Source organism: Mustela lutreola, chromosome 1, assembly GCF_030435805.1.
Source record: "Mustela lutreola isolate mMusLut2 chromosome 1, mMusLut2.pri, whole genome shotgun sequence".
NCBI classification, from domain to species: Eukaryota; Metazoa; Chordata; class Mammalia; order Carnivora; family Mustelidae; genus Mustela; species Mustela lutreola.
In genome coordinates, this window is record NC_081290.1 from 54,933,251 (window position 1) to 54,953,845 (window position 20,595).

At 33.4% G+C, this 20,595-nt stretch overlaps 1 protein-coding gene and 1 non-coding gene across 11 annotated transcripts in view; one reads left to right on the forward strand and one right to left on the reverse strand.

Annotated features, from left to right (window-relative positions):
* LCORL (ligand dependent nuclear receptor corepressor like) overlaps positions 1-20,595 on the forward strand; it is a 162,848-nt gene that overhangs the window by 71,874 nt on the left and 70,379 nt on the right. The window lies entirely within an intron of this gene.
* Positions 4,079-4,211, reverse strand: LOC131823007 (small nucleolar RNA SNORA70). Its single transcript, XR_009350457.1, has one exon. It is a non-coding gene; the product is annotated as a small nucleolar RNA SNORA70 (small nucleolar RNA).

Below are 20,595 nucleotides of genomic sequence, written 5' to 3' on the forward strand. Positions count from 1 at the left end.
GGTTTATAAAATGTGTTAATTTGTAATTTTGCAGGAGTGGAAATATGAAGCTGTAAGGTTAAAGCCTTTTTTTTTTAAGTCCTGTCATATATAAACACATAACCTCATTTGAGGCTGGTGTTAAAATTCTACATGTGTAGCACACGCTACTTACATGCTTTATATAAGACTTTGTTTCACTTTATTACTCTAGTTCTTTTTCTTGTTTGAGGAGTATGTTGCTAGGTTTATCAACGGATAAGTTGACAATTAATATAATGACTTAGAAATTTCCTTTTTATCTTAGTTGTGCCTTTTAATTGTGTGGGCAGGAGTGTGTGCTGCTGTTTGTCTTCTGGTGTACTAAGTGTCATACTTGTTAACATCTTTTCTTGGAGAATGATTAGGAAAGAGAGAGGAAATCTAAATGTAAGATTTTCCTATTTATTGCTTCTATCATAAGAGACTTTTGGTAAAGTAAGGATGAAATCATTAGTGAAAATCAGGTTTGTTTGTTTTTTTCAGAGATTCAGTTAGCCATATTCTTCTTAAATTCACTTACAGATACTTAAAATAAGTTAGATATTAATACTACTCTTCATATTGAGGAATTATCTTTTCTTGATAATATAGTCCAGTGATTCCAGATGATAACATTTTTTTATTAGTAAATACTTCTTTAAAATTTTTTTTTCTAGTTTAGTACAATATGGATGCTAGAGCTTGTTGAGATATATATAGCATAGAAATATGTTACAGTATGCTAGGAAAACAGTTGCAACCAGTGTTGGGAAAATTTGTCTGAAAAAACTTTAAAATGATTAGGATATTATCCCAGAGCAATGTTAATTTGGCATTAAGGAATATGTGGGAGGAATAGAGACCCAAATAAGAATAAATACCTCTGAATTGTTTAAGGTGATTAAAAGGGCATATTTAGAATTTTTTAACTCTATATGTATATAATGAATTATGAGATTATTACAAAATAATGTAAACTGAACAATGTATACCGAGCTTATTGATTTGTAACATATTTGTTCAGTTTAATCTATTTAATTTACTATCTACACTTCTGCTGGTGGTAATTGGGAACCTTCTGTAATATTGTATGTGAAGGAAGGTTTGGAGTTGAAGGAAACCTATAATCTTCTTCTCTAATTAAACTAAATATTACCCTAAGAAAAACAGAGACATTTCGGTGACTATGAGACTTGGTAGAGTAGGATTAGAAACACACGCACAAAAAGAAAAGAAATGGATCAAGTTTTTCTTCCCCATCTTCTTACAAAATAGGTCTTCTTCTTTATTTGAACTCTCATTATCTGAACTCAGAAATGGAATAAATTCAGCTAATTTTCAAATAAATTTCTCTCTATTGAAAATTGAGAATCAAATGGGTTCTAAAAATTGTAAAAATCTCTTGCTACCTGAACTTGCTCTTCAGACTGTGAATTCAAGAACCAAATAAATTTGAATAAGGAGAGATACTTGCATTACTGTTTTTTTAATGAGACTACATGGTCAAGTAAAGACTATTTGGGAGATAAGAAAACTGATATTCTAAACTGCGCTGCTTGATGTTTCTGGATTTTTGTTTCCTTCTTTGTAAAATTGTTAGGTTGAATTAGATTTTGTCTCCCAGCCTGGTGGAGCCTGAGGTCTAATAGTCCTAAAAGTTGGTAAAAGTTGTATATTTACTGGTAATGACTGTACGTTAAAGAAAAGTTTCCTTTATTTGGTTCAGATTCATACTATTGTTTTTTCATAAAATTTGTCAGACAAAACAACTTATTAATATGGCTTTGAATTGAACTAAATAGGGAATTAGCTTATAAAAGATTGGAAATCACTATGCCATGCATTGTCCAGAGTTTATTTTCCAAAGTGTAGGGACCATAGTTTTCTCATATAAATTAAGATTAATATACTTATTTTGAACAAATCAGAGATCCATCAGTGTTCATAATTTTGTATTAACTAGTGTATGTAGTAGACTTGAAGGGGATTCACTTCCAAAATTGGTTTCAATTACTGTGTACTTAGACTTGATTTCATTCTATTTCTGTTCCACAACTGCAGTTAAACTGTGTTCTAAAAATTTATTGATTAATTTGATTGGAAATCTGAGTAAAATCTTTTCTTGGAAATAAATGTTAAATAGTAATTCTCAAGTATAGAGAAGACCATAATGGTAACTAATATACCTCTTTATATTACTATTATTACTATTACTATTACTATTACTATATTACTGTTTTAGCCACATGCTGCCATTGTGGATTATTTGTTTTCTGAGAGTTGAATTCTACATTTGGAAAAATAAGAATACATTTTATTCTTCTCTCCTATTTCCACCAAAGTTGCAGTATATAATATTTGGCTCCATTAATGGGTACAGTACATAATAGCCAGGTAGCTGTATAATATCACTTTAGGGTGATATAAATTAAGATAGGAGAATGGATTGTATAGATCTTATAAATTTTATAAATCAGGGCTACTTCATTTGTTCTCTACAAAACTGCATATTATGTCAGCTTGAATGTCAGGGGGTGGTTAGACGATGGTTGCTTGGTGGGTAATTAACATGTTTTCACCCTCTGCTTTTTAGAAAGACATAATACTTGTTTTCTGTCCCAGTTTGAGGAGAAAATGAATTTTTAAATGCCTTGATGCCACATTTAGTGAATGCTTTTAGTCTATGGAGAAAGGCAATTTACTAATGAGATACTTGCTCACTAGTAGTCAAGAAGTGTCAAATGGATGTGCTATATAGTTGTCAAATGTGAGTTGGAATTTGGTTTTTAAATAGCTTAATGTCGTACCTTTTTTATTTACCCATAATGTAGAATTACTGTTGCTCCATAATTTTTCAGATCTGTATTCCTAGATGTCCATGATTATTTACTTACTTATGGGATGATATAATTTATATCTAAATTTAGCTGTCTCTAACACATCTTTTTTTTAAGTCAATTATATTATTCAGTGAATAAATACAATCTCAAAGCATGTATCAACAACATCAAAACTAAGCCTTATGAATAGTACATCTTATAATTCCTTATTCTAAAGGATCTCTGGTGCCATCTACTGCATACTTTGTTAGTGGAAAAAAAAGTATGTGACATCAAGTAGATGTTTCAGTTAATCTGGCATTTTTTTAAATTAATAGACTATTTTTAGAGCAGTTTTAGGTGTACAGAAAAATTGAGCAGAAATACGGTGTTCCCGTATTTCTCCTCCACTCGGTTTCCCTATTACCATCTTTTATTGTGGCACACTTATTACAGTTGATAACATTGAGACATTATTATTAAATAAAGCCCATAGTTTATGTAAGGTTCACTCTGTGTATGTTGTTGTATGGGTCTTGCTAAATGTACAATTTCATGTAGCCACCATTATAGTGTCATACAAAATAGTTTCATTGCCCTCAGAATCCCCTGTACTCCACCTATTATTCATCCCGCCACCCCATGCCCCCAGCCTGTGTCAAACATGGATCTTTTTACTGTCTCCAAAGTTTTCTTATGCAAAATGCCATATAGTAGGAATCATATAGTCTGTAGTCTTTTTGGATACACTTTCTGGATTCATTTAGCAATATGCAAGTAAGGTTCCTCTTTGTCTTTTTGTAGCTTGATAGCCTATTTTATTTTATTTTTATTTTACTTTTTGACAGGAAGTAGGATTTATTATTGGACAAGGTAGGAAGGGGGAAGTGCCAAGGTTCTTATGAGTGCAGAAAGCTCCATTTGTCCAAGGGGCCATGATTAGGGATGTATTTAACCCCATAGCCATCTGGGATAAGCTGTTTTTCAGCCACCATGTCTTCAAATTTGACTGCATTAAACTTAGTAAAAACCACTTCTGGCGATGCGGATCTTCTAGCAGCCAGGGAAATTGAACTTGGCCCTGTGTAGGCCCTCAGTCACATGCTCCTTGTTTTGCAGCTTGGTGTGGATGGACATGATGACTTGGCCAATGCGGACCCTGGCTACTTTGCCCTGGGGCTTTCCAAAGGCACTCCACATACCTATCTGTAGCCTAGATTGAAATAGCATGAGGTCAGACCTCAGTGTCCATTGGAGAGGGCTGTCTCTAAGGTCCCTTAGGGCAACCCATGCAATTAACAGGCTGCATAAACACTAAGGAGGCTACCATTTGCAGCCTTGGCATACTGGGCCCCCATGGACAAAGAGCACAGTTGGCTTAATTGGCTGCAGACACATTTCATTTTATTACTGAATAATATTCCATGCTTTTGATGTATGAGTTTGTTTACCTTCACCTATTGAAGGACATCTTGGTTCCAGTTTTTTAGCAATTATAAATAAAGGTGTTGTTGAAATTCATAGGTTTATATATGGATATAAGTTTTCAACTCATTTGTATAAATACCCAGGACTTTAATTCCTAGAGCTTATGGTAAAACTGTTAGCTTTGGAAGAAACTGCTAGTCTACCAATGTGGCCATACCATTATGCATTACCAACAGCAATAAATAAGAATTCCTATTGTACACGTATCCTTACCAGCATTTGTTGTGAGTGTTTTGGTAGATTGTGTATTTTAGGAAGTTGGTCTGTTTCATGTAAGTTATCATATTTCTGGGTACAAAGTTGTTTATAGTATTCCTTTGATACCCTTTTAATGTCTATGGGATAAATAATGATAGCTATTTTTTTATTTTGGTATTTTAAATTTGTGTTTTCCTTTTCTATCTTGGTATCCTGGCTAGTGGTTATCAATTTTATTGATCTTTTTAAAGAACCAGTTGATTTTAACTTTTAAAAAGGCATAGAATATAAGCTGAACTCTTTTATTCTGAAATTTCTCTAATATGATCTACTGAATGGCTTTTTTAGGGAAGGAAAATTTCTGAAAGCATGTCATAGATTCTTTTCCTTAATTTGATTTTTAGTTTAATTGCTGCCATAAAATTTTAGACCTCGTTTAGCATTAGAACATAGAGACATACCAGAAATGAAGCAGAGTTGCTTTTTATCAAGGTGAGTAACTGCCCCAAGAAGAGTTTACCTATAAGGATTTAGCTACCTTTCCCCTTTCCTATGAGTTTCAACATTGAATCTCCAGGAATTATCATAGGATCATGGCAACATTGAAAAATCGTTAGCTCTTTTGCTTATTATTCTACATTTAGACTTTAAAAATTTTCCCACAAGGCTTGAGCTGCTCATAGTGGTCCCATAGGAAGTTTAAATGTCTCACTATCATTAAACTTCAGTCATTGAAAGAAAATTTTATAAGTTACTTTAATATATTTATTTTGTCTGAAAAGATAATTCTGAATCTTTAAATGAGTTATGTCTTTTAAAAATAAGGCATATGAATAATTTGGCTTTTAAATGAATTAATTAGCTTAATTTAGTTTAATTTTAATTGTTAGTATTTATTTTGAAAAAGTATTTATTTTGAAAATGTATAGAATTAGTTACAATTGGCATTTGATATGGATGGAAATTTATAGGCAAGGGAGATCTGATTTCTTGTGTCTAGAAATAGAGAAGACTGGAAATATGAAACTCTCATTAAAGAAACAATGAAAAATGCTAGATTGAAAAAACAAAATTTAAAGTAAATAGAAAATTAGAATCTATGTCTATACCCAAAAGAAGAAAATCTCCTCTGTAATTTTTAGCCAGTGGCTGTGTGACACAGGCTTTAGGAATCTAATTTTATACTAATTCATAATTCTAGAATTTAATTTAAAATCATCTTGGGGGGCGCCTAGGTGGCTCAGTGGGTTAAAGCCTCTGCCTTCGGCTCAGGTCATGATCTCAGGGTCCTGGGATCAAGCCCCACATCAGGCTTTCTGCTCAGCGGGGAGCCTGCTTCCCCCTCTCTCTGCCTGCCTCTCTACCTACTTGTGATCTCTCTCTCTGTCAAATAAATAAATAAAATCTAAAAAAATAAAAAAAAAAAAACATTAAATCATCTTGGGTTGGAAACAACTCAAGTGTCCTTGGACAGATGAATGGATAAGTAAAATGTGGTATATACATATAAGGGAATTTTTATTTTTAGACCCAAAAGGAAGGAAATTCTGACACATGGTACAACATGAAGGAACCTTGAGGACATTACACTAAGTAAAATAACCCAATCACAAAAAGGTATATAGTATATGCTTCTGCTTACATGAGGTACTTGGAGTAGTTAAAATCATAGTAACAGAAAATAGAACTGTGGTTTCCAAGGGTGAAGGGGAATTAGGACTGGTTATTTAATGGGTATGGAGTTTCAGTTTTAAAGATGAAAAGAGATACGGAGGGAGATGGTTGGTAATGATTGTTGCACAACATTATGAATGTATGTAATACCATTTACTATTCACTTAAAATGGTTAAGATGGTAAATTTTATGTTATGTGTATTTTACCATGATAAAAACATTTTTTTAATTATCTTGGTTTGGTAGCTCCTCCAGGCACCTAGAAGAATGAAAGGCACAGACTCTCTAACAACATATCCAAAACTTTTATCTCAAAACAGTCTCAAATATGAAGTTCTTTTAAAAATGAACATATCCCCCTCAAAATAAGATAAAGAAATCATCAAATACACATGCAAACAAGGCACTGTTTGCAGTAATCAGCAAAAATAAAAATAGGACCCTACCTTCAAAGACTGTGGATTTTATAGTTAAAAGATAAGAATATAAAAAGAATATATTTTAATCTTTTAAATGGAAATACAATGTTGGTAATTAAAAACATGAGTAAAAGCTAGAGACTGTAAAAAAACTAGCATGTATAAATAATAACCAAATACTGTCTAAGAATGAAAAAGAAAATGGAAATTAAAAACTTAAAGTTTAAATAGTTATAGTGTGGGTAATTGATAATTGGAAAGATCTGGAGAAGCCACAAAAAATGCAGCAAAGATATGAAAAATGTGAAAGATGTTAAGAGACATGGAGGATATATTGAAATGATTGTGTCTAATCAGAGTTTTAAATGGAGATTATAAATGAACTTTAATAGGGTCAGTATTCAAAGAGATACTGCCTAAGAATTTTTTAGAATTTATGAAAGTTAGGAATCATTGTATTCAGAGATGCTAGTGTTACCCAACAGGATAAAAGAAAATAAATTCACATCAGACTTAGTTAAAGAATAAATACCAGGGTGGGGAGGAAGAGGGACGGGACTCGAGAGAAAGAGAAAATCTTGAAAATAGCCAGAACTAAAGGACTGATTAATTATGGTCAAATAGTTGTCTGGTAGTTGACTTCTAAGCAGAATGGACTCCTACAAAAGAAAAATTACAGTCAACTTAGAATTTTATATTCCGGTTAAATGTCTTTCAAGGAACAGATTTATTTGCAGATTAAAAAGAAAACAGGGGCTTTACTTCCAACAGACTTTTTTCTTTTCTCTTTAAAAACCAAACAAAACAAAACAATCTTTGTGGTTTATACCTGAGGAAGAAACAAAACAGTCCTGGGAAGAAGGTCTGAGATGCAAGGAGAAGTAAAAATAAAAACTGATAATCATTGGGGTAAATCTAAAAAAAACTTACTGCGTAAAATTATAAAAGTAGTATCTTGTGAGTTGAAGGATTCTGGAATACCTGACAGTAAGAACATGTAAGCCTCGAGTGGTGTGACTAGAAATAAAGCATTGTACAGTACTTTTAATAGGGCATATATATTAATTGACTTTGGACTTTGACAGGGAAAAATATGCTTGTGAAAATTTCTGGGCCAAGTAATAATAGATCTAGACATACTATTTCAAACCAGTAGAAAAGGAGAAATTGTGTGGAAAAAAATAATTTCAAAAGAAAAACTGGCACTTATAAAAGCAAAAAATAGGAGTAAATAGAAATATCAGTTATCTAAATAGAGTATGAGCTCTCCAATTAAAACATGATCAGAGGGGCACTTGGGTGGGTGAGTGGGTTGAAGCTTCTGCCTTCGGCTCGGGTCATGATCTCAGGATCCTGGGAATGAGCCCCCACATTGGGCTCTCTACTCGGCAGGGAGCCTGCTTCCCTTCCTCTACCTGCTTGTGATCTCTGTCTGTCTAATAAATAAATAAAATCTTTAAAAAAACAAAACATCAGATAGAATAAAAATTCAGATTCACTATATGCTTTTCCTAAAAGATCCTTGAAAAGGTAAAACCCTGGGAAGAAATATATGCCAGTGAAAACTTGACCAGATACATGTAACAACATATTAACATCAAATATAATGACTTTATTTATTTTTGAAGATTTTATTTATTTATTTGACAGTGATAGGGAAAGAACACAACTAGACAGAGCAGCAGGGAGAGGGAGAAACAGACGCCCTCCCGAGCAGGGAGCCTGACATGGGGCTTGATCCCAGGACCCTGGAACCATGACCTGAGCCGAAGGCAGACATTCAACCAATTGAGCCACCCAGGCACTCCATATAATGACTTTATAAAGTCAAAGAGAAGTATTAAAAATTAATGGGATTTTAATATCATGATAAAAAGTAGGTTTGTTTGGTTTTTTTTTTTTTTTAAGATTTTATTTGACAGAGAGAGACACAATGAGAGAGGGACCACAAACTGGGGGAGTGGGAGAGCGAGAAGCAGACTTCCCACTGAGCAGGGAGCCCGATTCGGGACACGATCCCAGGACCATGGGATCATGACCTGAGCCGAAGGCAGACGCGTAAAGCTTAACGACTGAGCGACCCAGGCACCCTGATAAAAAGTACTATTAAGCAGGAAACCATGACAGTTATGAATATATATACCAGAGTATCATAGCCTGAACATATGAAGTGCAAGTTATTAAACGTATAAGTAGAACATCATAGAGGGAGGGTTTGTCTTGGTTATATCATATAGACTTAAAATTAACGAGAAGAAAGAATATTTGAACAACATATTAGCAAGTTTGAGTTACTGGACATATATAGAACCCTGAACCCAACCATCATCAAGTTGGTAAACATTGTAAACATTTTTTCAAGTTTACTTGAAAATTTTATAAAAATTGACTATATTCTACGCATTGAATCATCAACAAGTAAAAACATATACATACCATATTCCTTGATACCATTCAATTAAGATTATCAATAACAAAAAGATAATTTTAAATAAATAAATATATGGAAATTTAAAGACATTTCTAAGTAATTCAGGGAATGAAGAACTAATATTTATGAGAATATATTTAGCTCTGGGTGATATTAAAAGGAATCTTTAAAATTTATTGGACAAGCTGATTTGGTAAAAGGAAATTTATAACTTAAATTCTTACATTAGAAAGAGAAAGCAATTTAATGAGTGAACCATATATTTAAACTGAAGGAGTTAAAAAAAAAAGTGACCCTAAGTAAGTTGGAGAAAGACAAATGAAGATATGAATGAAATTAGTGAAATAGAATGCAAAAGTAAAATAAAGATAGGGAGCATCTGGGTGGCACATTTGGTTGAGCATCTGACTCTTGGCTTCCACTCAGGTCCTGATGTCAGAGTTGAGAGATCAAGTCCCAGGTCGGGCTCTATGCTTAACGCAGACTGCTTCAGATTCCCTCTCCTTCTCCCTCTGCCCCTCCCTCTCTAAAATAAATATTTAAAAAATAATAATAAAATGGAGAAGATAGACAAGATTAAATAGTCAGTTTTTTTGAAAAGGCTTTAAAATATCACAATATGCCAATATCTGAAATTTTATATTCTAAAATTTTAGGAATTTAATACTTAAAGGGTTTTGCTCATTTTATAAGCTTTTGATTTAGAGAAACTACTCAAATTACTGTCTTTGATTTTTCTTTTCCTGATAGGGATTCTAGAAAATAGTTATACTGTATAAAAATTAAGTAATTAGGCTAATGCTTTCTGAGGTCTATGTAATAGGTACTGGATACACACTCTATATATTTGTGTTCATTTACTCAAAGCAACTCCTTTAGATACTATTAGTAGAATCACATTACAGATAAACAAATTATGGCTTACTAAGTTACTTGCCCGAAGTTACAAAGCCTAATCAACAGAGCTGAAACATCATTTCAGGTATATCTGACCACAGGATGTACCTCCAACCATTCTTCTATATTGCCTTCCAGTGTACTACTATGGGATAAAGATACATTAGGTTTTCATAGGATGGTGGTGTGATACATGGAACCCTGGGATCCCTGAGACTCATTCAAGGAATCTGCAAGGTTCAAACAATTTTTTTAAAAAGTAATCCTAAGATGTTATTTGCCACTTTTGCCATGTTGACATTTGCACTGATGGTACAAAAGCAACGCTGGTTAAAATTGCTGGCACCTTAGCATGAATCAAGTCAGTGGCGATAGATTATACCTAGTATTGTTCTTGAGCACCATACATATTGTAGCAAAAAAGGACCAGCAAAAAAGAATAACTTTGATGAAGGAATAAATTTTTATTAATTTGTGAAATTTTAACCCTTTGGTTAGACATTTTATTTTATTTTTTTTTTAAAGATTTTATTTATTTATTTGACAGAGAGATAAACCACAAGTAGACAGAAAGGCAGGCAGAGAGAGAGGGAGAAGCAGGCTCCCGCTCAGCAGAGAGCCCGATGCGGGACTCGATCCCAGGACCCTGAGACCATGACCTGAGCTGAAGGCAGAGGCTTAAGCCACTGAGCCACCCAGGTGCCCCAGGTTAGACATTTTAAAAAATATTCTATACAATTGAATATGAGTACTCAAAATATTTCTGTTACATACCAAATTATATTGATTGTCTTGAGGATTTAAGGACTTTGTCTTGAAGACAAAAGACTTTGTTAAAGGTCATAACTCAATGTAGATAGGACATTTACCAGCATCTATGTACCAAATAAGACAGCAACCACCTTTATAAAGCAAAAGCAGAAAATTCAGGGGAAAGAACAGACACATAGCAGTATTATTAATATGTAACCTTGAGTCCAAGATAGGTGAAATGAATTTAAAATAAAAAATCTAGAGAACTTAATAGTAAGGGATAGTTTATAGGTATATATTGAACTCTATCCTCAGGTAATTTAGGTACACTTTCTTCTCAAGTGTAGAGGGAACGTTCACCAAAACACTGATATACTAAGTCAAAAGGAATCCTAAGAAAGTTCCATAAAGTAGAAACAAACATAAAAACAATTTTCAACCATGATACAATAAAGATAGAAATGTGAATAACAAAAAATTCAAAGTCCTGTCTACCTACAATGTAAACATTCTTTGAAATGACTTAAGGTGAGAAGGAAGAAAACAAAATTGCTGTTTCTATTTTCTACAACTTAGATGAAATGGTTAATTACATAGGAAAATCCCCTTTACCAGAATTATTATCACAGAAGAGATAGACTTCTATCTATGAGAGGAGATAGCTTAAACAAGGCCCCCCCCTTTTTTTTTTATGTAGGAAAAAGTACGAAAAAGCTCAACAAAACACCAGCCCAGAAAATTTAAGTGATATTTCACCAAACCTAAGGTTAGCCAGTTTTAATGCTCCATAAATTTTTCTAGAACATAACAAAGAAAGTGTCATTATTTTAACATGAGTATGAAACTAGATACCTAGTTAAAAATCTCATTAAAGATAGTTAACACATACAAGAGTCTCCTATCAATTCAAAAATGTCAAAGTTCTGTGCTACAGTAAGAAAATAAAATGTCAGAATTCTGTGCTACGATAAGAAAATGATTGATGTCATGTTCAAATGAGGTTGTTCCAGTAATGCAAGAATGGTTCTGTTTTAGGATATCCATTAATATAATTCACCTTTTAATCCAAGGAGGAACAAAAAAGTTCATCTCCACTGATGCTGAAAAGACCTTTGGCAAAATTCAGGATGTGTTCATGATAAAAAAAAATAATAATGAAGGAATTGATGCGAGGTGCCTTGGTGGCTCAGTCTTAAGCGTCTGCCTTTGGCTCAGGTCATGATTCCAGAGTCCTGGAATCAAGCCCATCATCAGGCTCCCTGCTCGGCAGGAAACCTGCTTCTCCCTCTCCCACTCCCCCTGCTTGTGATCCTCTCTTGCTGCATCTATCTTCTGCCAAATAAATAAATAAAATTTAAAAAAAAAAAGAATTGATGCATATTTCTTTAATAAAACACATATACCCCCCTTTTTTTTCAGTACAGAATAACATTTAATGTGGAAACACTGGCCACATTCCCATTAAAATTGGAACAAGACAGGACTGTTCTCAGTTCCCACTATTTAACATTGTGTTAGAAGTTCAGACAATTAGATGAGAGAACTGCTTTAGATTCATACAAATTGGAAAAGAAAAAAATACAACTAGTTCTCTTTGCAGATGATAATAGAAAACCAAGAGTATTGATAATAGTACCAACTTAAATAGTAAAAGAATTCAGCACAGTGTCAAGATGTTGTGGGGTTTTTTGCTACTGTAAATGCTGTTATATCATCTCATTATGTGTAAATGAACAATCAATGACTTTCATATACACATAATGAGATGATATAATAGCATTTACAGTAGCAAAAAAACCCACAACATTTTGGAATAAACATACAGATAACTTCAGTTTTCCCTAAATTAATATGTAAATTTCATATGATCCCTTATAGTTCTTCCCCCACCCACCATTTTTCCTTGGAGATAAAATATGGAATACAAATATGAAGAATAGATTTTTTTTTAACATCCTGACACTGGGTTTTCCAGGTATTAAAACCTCTGTAATTAAAATTGTAGTACTGTCACCCAAATGGACAAGCAGTCATCGAGAAATAGATTCAGATACCCAGGGATATTGTCATATGATGTAAGCAGGTGGCATTACAAATTAGTGGGGAAAATGATGGATTTTTAATAAGTTGTCTTAGGACAACTGGAAAATCAATTGGAAAAAGATAAAATTAGATTTGTACTTCATGTGTACTTGAATAAATTTCAAACTGGATAAGAGATTTAAATACAAAATAAGGTAACCATGTACATACTCTGGAAGAAAGTATCAGTGAATTCTTTTGTAAGTCAGATGTAGGGTAAAGGCTTTCTCTGTTATTTAAAATCTGGATGAGATAAAATATTGACTACTTTTAAGAGTCATTTATATAAAAAAAAAATAATAATAATTTGCCCAGTAAGAAAACTCCATAGTCAAAGTTGGGAGACAAAAGACAAACTGGGAGGAAATATTTGCGAGCTGTATCACAGAGTTAATCTCTATAATGTAAGATTTTAAATTAATAGGGGGAGAAAAGATCAGACATTACAATAAAAAAAATTGACAAAAGGCATGAACAGAGTAGTACACACAGAAAAATAAGACATCTAAATGGCCCTCGAACTGGAAATTAAAGCAATAGTGAGTTATCATTTCTCTTCTCTTAGATTGGCCAAAATTCAAAAGCCTTACAGCACTCTGTTAGGGTACCTATAAAACAATTACTTTCATCCATTGCTGTGAGAAGTACAAAATGATACACTTCCTGCAAGGATTATAAAGCAATATCTATTAGAACTATGTATATATTTACCCTTTCATCCAGTAATCTCACTTTTTGGAATTTACCTGAAGGTCTTTGTTTAACAACATGCACAAAATTAGTCATTTCAGCATTACTTATAACAGCAAAATATTAGAAATCATTTGCAAGCTCATTCATTGGAGACATATATACAATTTTGTGGTAGAAACATACAGTGGACAGACATGGAACTAGAGAATGAAGAACAAAGAACATCTCTGTGAACTGAGAATGATTAAAATTCCTGAGTGTGTGTGTGTGTTTCTTTTTAAGATTTATTTTTTGAGAGAGCAGGGGGAAGAGCAAAGGGAAAGGGAGAGGTTATCTCAAGCAGACACCCCACTGAATGGAACCAGATGTGGGTCTTGATTGAGATCAAGACCCTGAGATCATGACCTGAATTGAAATAAAAAATTTGGACGCTTAACCAACTGAGCCACCCAGGCACCCCCTGGGTATATATTTTTAAGTAGAAAAAGCAAGAGGAAAAATTATACTGCATATTGTATATAGTATGTTCACTGTTAAGAAGGAAGAGGGAAAATATGTATGAATCTATTTTTACACACAAGGATAAACTAGAAACTAATGATTGGTTACTTTGGGAGTGGTGGAAAATAAGTGAAACTTATTTGAGTCTTATATAGTTTTGACTTTTGAAACATGTCAACTTTTTACTATTTTTTTTTTTTGGAGGGGTTTGTGGAGAGGGAGAGCGAGAATCTTAAGCATTAAAAATTAATAAAATCAGCAAGGATGGGGGAGTGAACCCTGTGATTGAGTACAAACAACAAAAACCTAATTGTACATCATATTGATACTAGAGAACACAGGAAGAAATTACATAATTAACCTACTGCTCTGACCCACTCTCAATGGGACATATTTTAAGAATTAGGGGTGCCTGGGTGGCTCAGTGGGTTAAGCCTCTGCCTTCGGCTCAGGTCATGATCTCGGGGTCCTGGGATCGAGCCCCACATCGGGCTCTCTGCTGAGCAGGGAGTCTGCTTACCCCTCTCCCTCTGTCTCTCCGCCTACTTGTGATATCTCTCTCTGTCAAATAAATAAATAAAATCTTAAAAAAAAAAGAATTAACATTTTTCGGCAGCAGTATTGGTGTAGTAATTCTGAGAGTTTTTTCTGTTGGATAAAGGTTAAAAACTATGGACTGGGGGAAGACAAAGAACAATGTTATGTTATTAGAGCTATATATGAATTCATGATTTAAATATATACACACATATGTGTGTGTAAAATGCTTACATGTATGGTATTTATTAGCTTTGCCTACTGTAAGATTCTAGGTGCAGTGACACCACAGTAGCAATGACCACACTTAGCATCCAGACGTTGATGTCTCAGTAGCACTCCCTACCACAAAAAGGAAAAATAGGACATTTGTGGTATTGGTTGATTATAAGTTAGGGACAGGAAAAATAGAAGGTGGACATGGAGTATACTCTTATATGCTAAAAAATAAGGAAGTCCCCACAAAGGGGAGATACATCGAAAGGATACAAGGACCAACTTGAAGGGGTTTCCACTGGCTAAATTTGGGAAAAATTGTACATTAAAATGAATAACGATGGCATGGACAATAACATTGGATAACAAGAAACAATCCATGAGTCCATAATGATAAAAAGAAAAGGGTCTTCTCTTCATAGAAGAGAAGGCACTTTTTAAAAGAATGCTACATAAAAATAGAGAATGAATAATAGAATTTAAAAATTACTATTTTGCAGTCCCTAGTATAACAATTGATTCTGGCAGGAATCATCAGTCATGCTAAAACCATTGAGGAATGCTTAATGTTGGCAAACAGGATAATTCCATTAAAGTATTACTCCACAGATTATTATTACAAAGGAGAAAAGGTAACTTCACAATGGAGAGATTTGTTGGGTATCACCTTAAAGCAAGTGATGGATGACATCACTGATGATGAAGGATCAGCTAACTAAAGACAAAGCATAAACTGATTCCCTGCATACACCCCCCCCCCCGCACGCGCACACACACACACACTCCTGTGTCGGATACCTGTGACATTCATCCAGGAAGCTCCCAACTGTCTTCATACTAATGCCTTGCTAGAAGGAAAAGCAACCTTAACTTGACAGTGGCATCTGGTATCCTGGGAGTCTTCTTTAACATATGAAAATCCTTTTGAAAATCTCTTTTCCTTACCTCCCCCAACTCCCAAGTATATAATCAGCCAACCCTTCAACCCTGGTGCGGCAGCTCTTTCTGCCCATGGGTCTCATCCCGTGCTTTAATAAAACCACCATTTTGTTTTGTTTTGTTTTTGATACTTATTCATTCACTTTATTTACTTTTACAAGTCAAAGGCAAGCAGATGTTCTGAAAACAAAACTAAAACCAGCATACCATTGAAACAGTGGATGGAGAATGGATATTAATATGAAATTGTTGGGTTTTAAGTGGTCAGACTATGTGGAACTTTTTCAGGAAGATTTTACTTACTCTGACTATGAAAAAAATCAGTGTACTTATTGGAGGAAGTAGAATAATGACTGCTGAAAACCACCATTTTGCACCAAAGATGTCTCAAGAATTCTTTTTTGGTCATTGGCTCTGGACTTCACCCCACCGAACCTTACCTATATTCCAAAACCCCACCAATACTGGGACCAACTGATACTCCGAGGAAGCATATCACCTATGATTCTATTCCTGTAAAAAATTTTTAATCTGAATTTAAGTGATAAGGAATGTAACCCAAATTGTGGAGCATGCTAGAAACTAAATGGCATGAAAGGAAAAAAAAAGACAGCTGGAGACATGTGACAGTCAAATACAACATGTGATTCTTGATTGCATCCTGAGATTGGGGAGAAAAAAAAACTATAAAGGACATAATTGGGAAAGTTAAAGGCATTATTGTTTGTGTTAAATTTCTTGAAAGGGATAATGACATTATAGTTATACATGGTAATATTCTTTATTATCCAGGTATTTCAGGTTAAGGATTCATGACATCTGCAAATGCTTTACCCTTAAATAACTTGTGTGTATGTAAAGCAAATGATAAAAAAATGTCAACGTTAGTTGAATGTATAGAGGTAAAATTTTGTGGAAGTACATTGTACTCTTCTTTAAATTTTTCTATAGATCGATATGCTTTGAAGTAAAATACTTGGGAAAAATAAAAGGCAAGGGCAAAAACTGTGTTCCGTAAATGGTTCTATAGGACTTTGCTTCCCTTTTTACCTTTCATTATACCATTATCTGTAGTAATATGATTCTTGACATTAGATGATACCAGTGTACATGAGTTCTTGTTTTATAAAGTACTAAACCAGTGTTAATTGTTGTTAATGTAGCTATCAAACATGGAGAGAAGGGAAATGGGGTTGGGAAAAGATTACCAAAATGTCACCATCCTGTCCTTGAAAACATTTTATTGTATTAGTGACTTACATATTCCACATTGGTGATCTCATAATTGAGACAACCCAGTCAGTATTCTTAGAATGATTTCAGGAGCAACTATTCCTTTTCGGTAAACAATGGCATTATATGCTATCAGTGTGGGAGAATACTGAACAAAGGCGTGAATACAAGGAAGTTGGAATCAGTCTGTCCCCTTTGATTAACATCTCTCTTTATATGCAAAATATGCTCATCTTTGTCCAAGACCTTCAAAGTTCTTACTGTTATTACAGTGTTATCTCACAGTACTCACTTAGTAACAGGTGCAAACAAGGTTCTTTGGGTGCAACTCTATAAGGACAGCATTTCAAGTACAGTTCATCCTGATCTGTAGACCTTTGAAAATAAAAAGAAGCTACCTGCCCACACACCCCACCCCACATAGAGTGGTAGGACAGGTGTAGGGTATTCAGAATTGGGGAAAGGAGTATACACAGAAGTCACCATTCATAGCTAATCTGAAATCCAGTTGAGCACAAGTTGATAATTCCTTGATTAGATCTTAAGGTCTAAGAATAATTATTTATGGATCTTGGATCTGTCATGTTCTGCTCTCTGAGTTATCCCTCCTTTCTGTTTTAATTGAGATGTAATTCACATATTATGAAATTAATTTTTTAAAAAATATACGATTTAGTGGGTTTTAGTGTACTCATTCACCAAGTTTTACAGCCACCGCTGCTATCTGATTCCGGAACATTTTCATCATCCTAAAAAAGAAACCTGTTAGCAGATAAGCAAGCACTCACTCCTCATTTTTTTCCTATCCTCCCCCGGGTTCTGGCAACTACTAAATCTACTGTCTGTCTTTATATACTTGCCTGTTTTAGACATTTCATAAATGGAATCATACAATGTGTAGCCTTCAGTTAGCATAATATTTTCAAGGTTCATTCTCATAGTGTGTGTCAGTTCTTCATTCCTTTTTATAATTGAATAATACTCTATTGTATGGATATATGACATTTATCTCTATATTCGCCAGTTCATTTCTGTTGTTTCTACTTGTTGGTTGTTAATGAATAATGCTACCATGAACATTTATGCACTCATTTTTGATTGGACATATGTTTTCATTTTCTTGGTTATATGACTTGGAGTAGAATTTCCTGGATCATATGTTTACATTTTTGAAAAATTGCCAGTGTGTTTTCCAAAGTGGCTGCACCATTTTGCATTCTCACTAGCAGTGTTTGAGGGTTCAGATTTCTTTACATCCTCATGAGCACTTTATCTGCATTTTTATCATAATGCTCTTTTTGGGTATGAAATGGTATCTCATTGTGGTATTGATTTTCATTTCCCTCATGAGCAATGATGTTAAACATCTTTTTCATGTGTTTATTGGCTATTAGTAATCTATTTGCAAAAATATCTACTAAAATCATTCACCAGTTTTTATTTGGGGATTTTTTTTTTAATTGTTGATTTGTAAGAAGAGGTCTTTCTATACTGTGGCACTGGACTTTTATCAGACATGATTTATAAATATTAATACCCATTGTTTGGACTGTCTTCTCACTTCTTGATAGTGTACTTTGAAATACAAAGGTTTTTAATTTTGATCAAATCCAGTAGATCTATCTTTTTTCTTTTGTTGCTTGTGCTTTTGGTGTCCTATGTAAGGAATTGTCACCTTAATCCAAGGTTATAAAGATTTACACATATGTTTTCTTCTAAGATTTTTATGGTTTTAGCTCCTGTATTTAGGTCTTTGTTCCATTTTCAGTTAATTATTATATATTGTATGAGGTAGAGATCCAGCTTCATTTTGTATCTAAATATCCAGTTGTCCCAGCACTGTTGTTGAAAAGACTAATCTTTCTGCCATTGAATGGTCTAGGTACTCATATCAAAAATAAATTGACTATCAATGTAAAGGTTTATTTTGGGGCTCAGTTCTACTACATTCATCTATATGTCTAACTTTATGCCGATAACACTTGTCTTGATTATTGCACTTTATAGTAATTTTAAAAATCAGGATGTGCTAACCCTTCAGTTTAGTTCCTTTTCAAGTTTTTTTTTTTTTTTTTTCTCTTCTGGATTCCTTATATTCCCATCTGAATTTTAGATCAACTTGCCAATTTCTACAAAAATGCCAGCTAGGATTTTGATGGGGATTGTGCTGAATCTCTTTGGGGAGTATTAAGCATCTTAACAATATTATATCTTCCAGTTCATGAACACTAGATGTATTTCTATTTGTTTGGGTTGTTTTTAAGTTTTATCATTTTTAGCATACAGTTTTTTTCATTGTTTTGTTTCATTGTGATCCTGTTGTAAATGGAATTTTTTTCTTTTATCATTTTGGAATTGTTTAGTACCATTATATAGAAGTAAAATGGATATTTGTTTATTGATATTTGATCTGTACCCTTCCTAAACTTAATCATTAGCTCAAAAATTTTGTTTGGATTCCTTAGAAATTTCTATATGTAAGATTGTTATGATTCACTGTTTTGTACACCTGCAACTAATAAAACACTGTATGTTAATTATAGTGGAATTAAAGTAAAAAAAAATTTTAAAGATTGTTACATACAAACAGAGCCTTAATTCTATCTTTCCAATCTAAATGCCTTTTATTTCTTTTTATTGCCTAATTGCCCTGCCTAGAACCTCCAGTATATGTTGGCTAGAGGTGGTGAGAACATATATTCTTGTCTTGTTCCTGATCTTAGGTGGAAAGTTTTCTTTCACTATTAAATGTGATGTTATGTGTGAATTTTTCATTGGCCCTCTTTCTTAAATTGAGGTGGTTTTCTTCTGTTCCTGACTTGTTCAGTGTTTTTAGCATAAAAGCTTGCAGGATTTTCTCAAGTGCTTTTCTACATCTATGAAGATTTGGCTTTTGTCTTTTATTAACGTTTTATTATAATGATTGATTGGTCTTTATATGTTGAACTGACCTTATATTCTTGGGGTAGATTCTTGGTGTATAATTATTTTTATGTGTTGCTAGATTCTGTTTGATAGTATTTTATTTAGGATTTTTGTGTCTCTTTATAATGGTTAATTTTCATTTGGCATGGTAGTTTTCTTTTCATGTGATTTCCTCGTCTAGTTTGATATAATGCTAATATTGCTATCATAGAATGAATTGGGAAGTGTTCCTTCCTCATCTCTTTCTTAGAGTTTATAAAGGATTTGGTGTTAATTTTTTAAAAATCTAATAGAATTTACTCAGAAATCTGTCCCTGAGCTTTTCATTGTGACAAGTATTTTAGTCATTATTTCAATTTTTTTTATAGGTCTATTTACATTTTCTGTTACATCTTTCAGTCAGTTTGGTAGTTTATCTTTCTAGAATTTAGCCATTTCATCTAGGATATGGAATTTGGGGTTTTTTTTCTTTTTTAAAATTTTGTTATTTTTATTTTAATTCCAGTATAGTTAATATACAATGTTACATGAGTTAGGATAACTAATTTGTTGGCATATGATTTTTTATAGTATTTTTTGGTTCTGTTTTGTGTTTCTTTAAGGTTAGTGGTAATGTCTCTTTCATTTCTGATTGTAGCAACTTAAATCTTCTCTAGCTTTTTTCTTGGCCAGTCTAGCTAAAGGTTTGTGAATTTGTTGATTTTTTTCAAACCAACTTTTGGTTTCATTGAGCTTCTCTGTTTTTCTATTCTTTATGTTGTGGGTTTTTTTTTTCTTTTCTGCTACAAC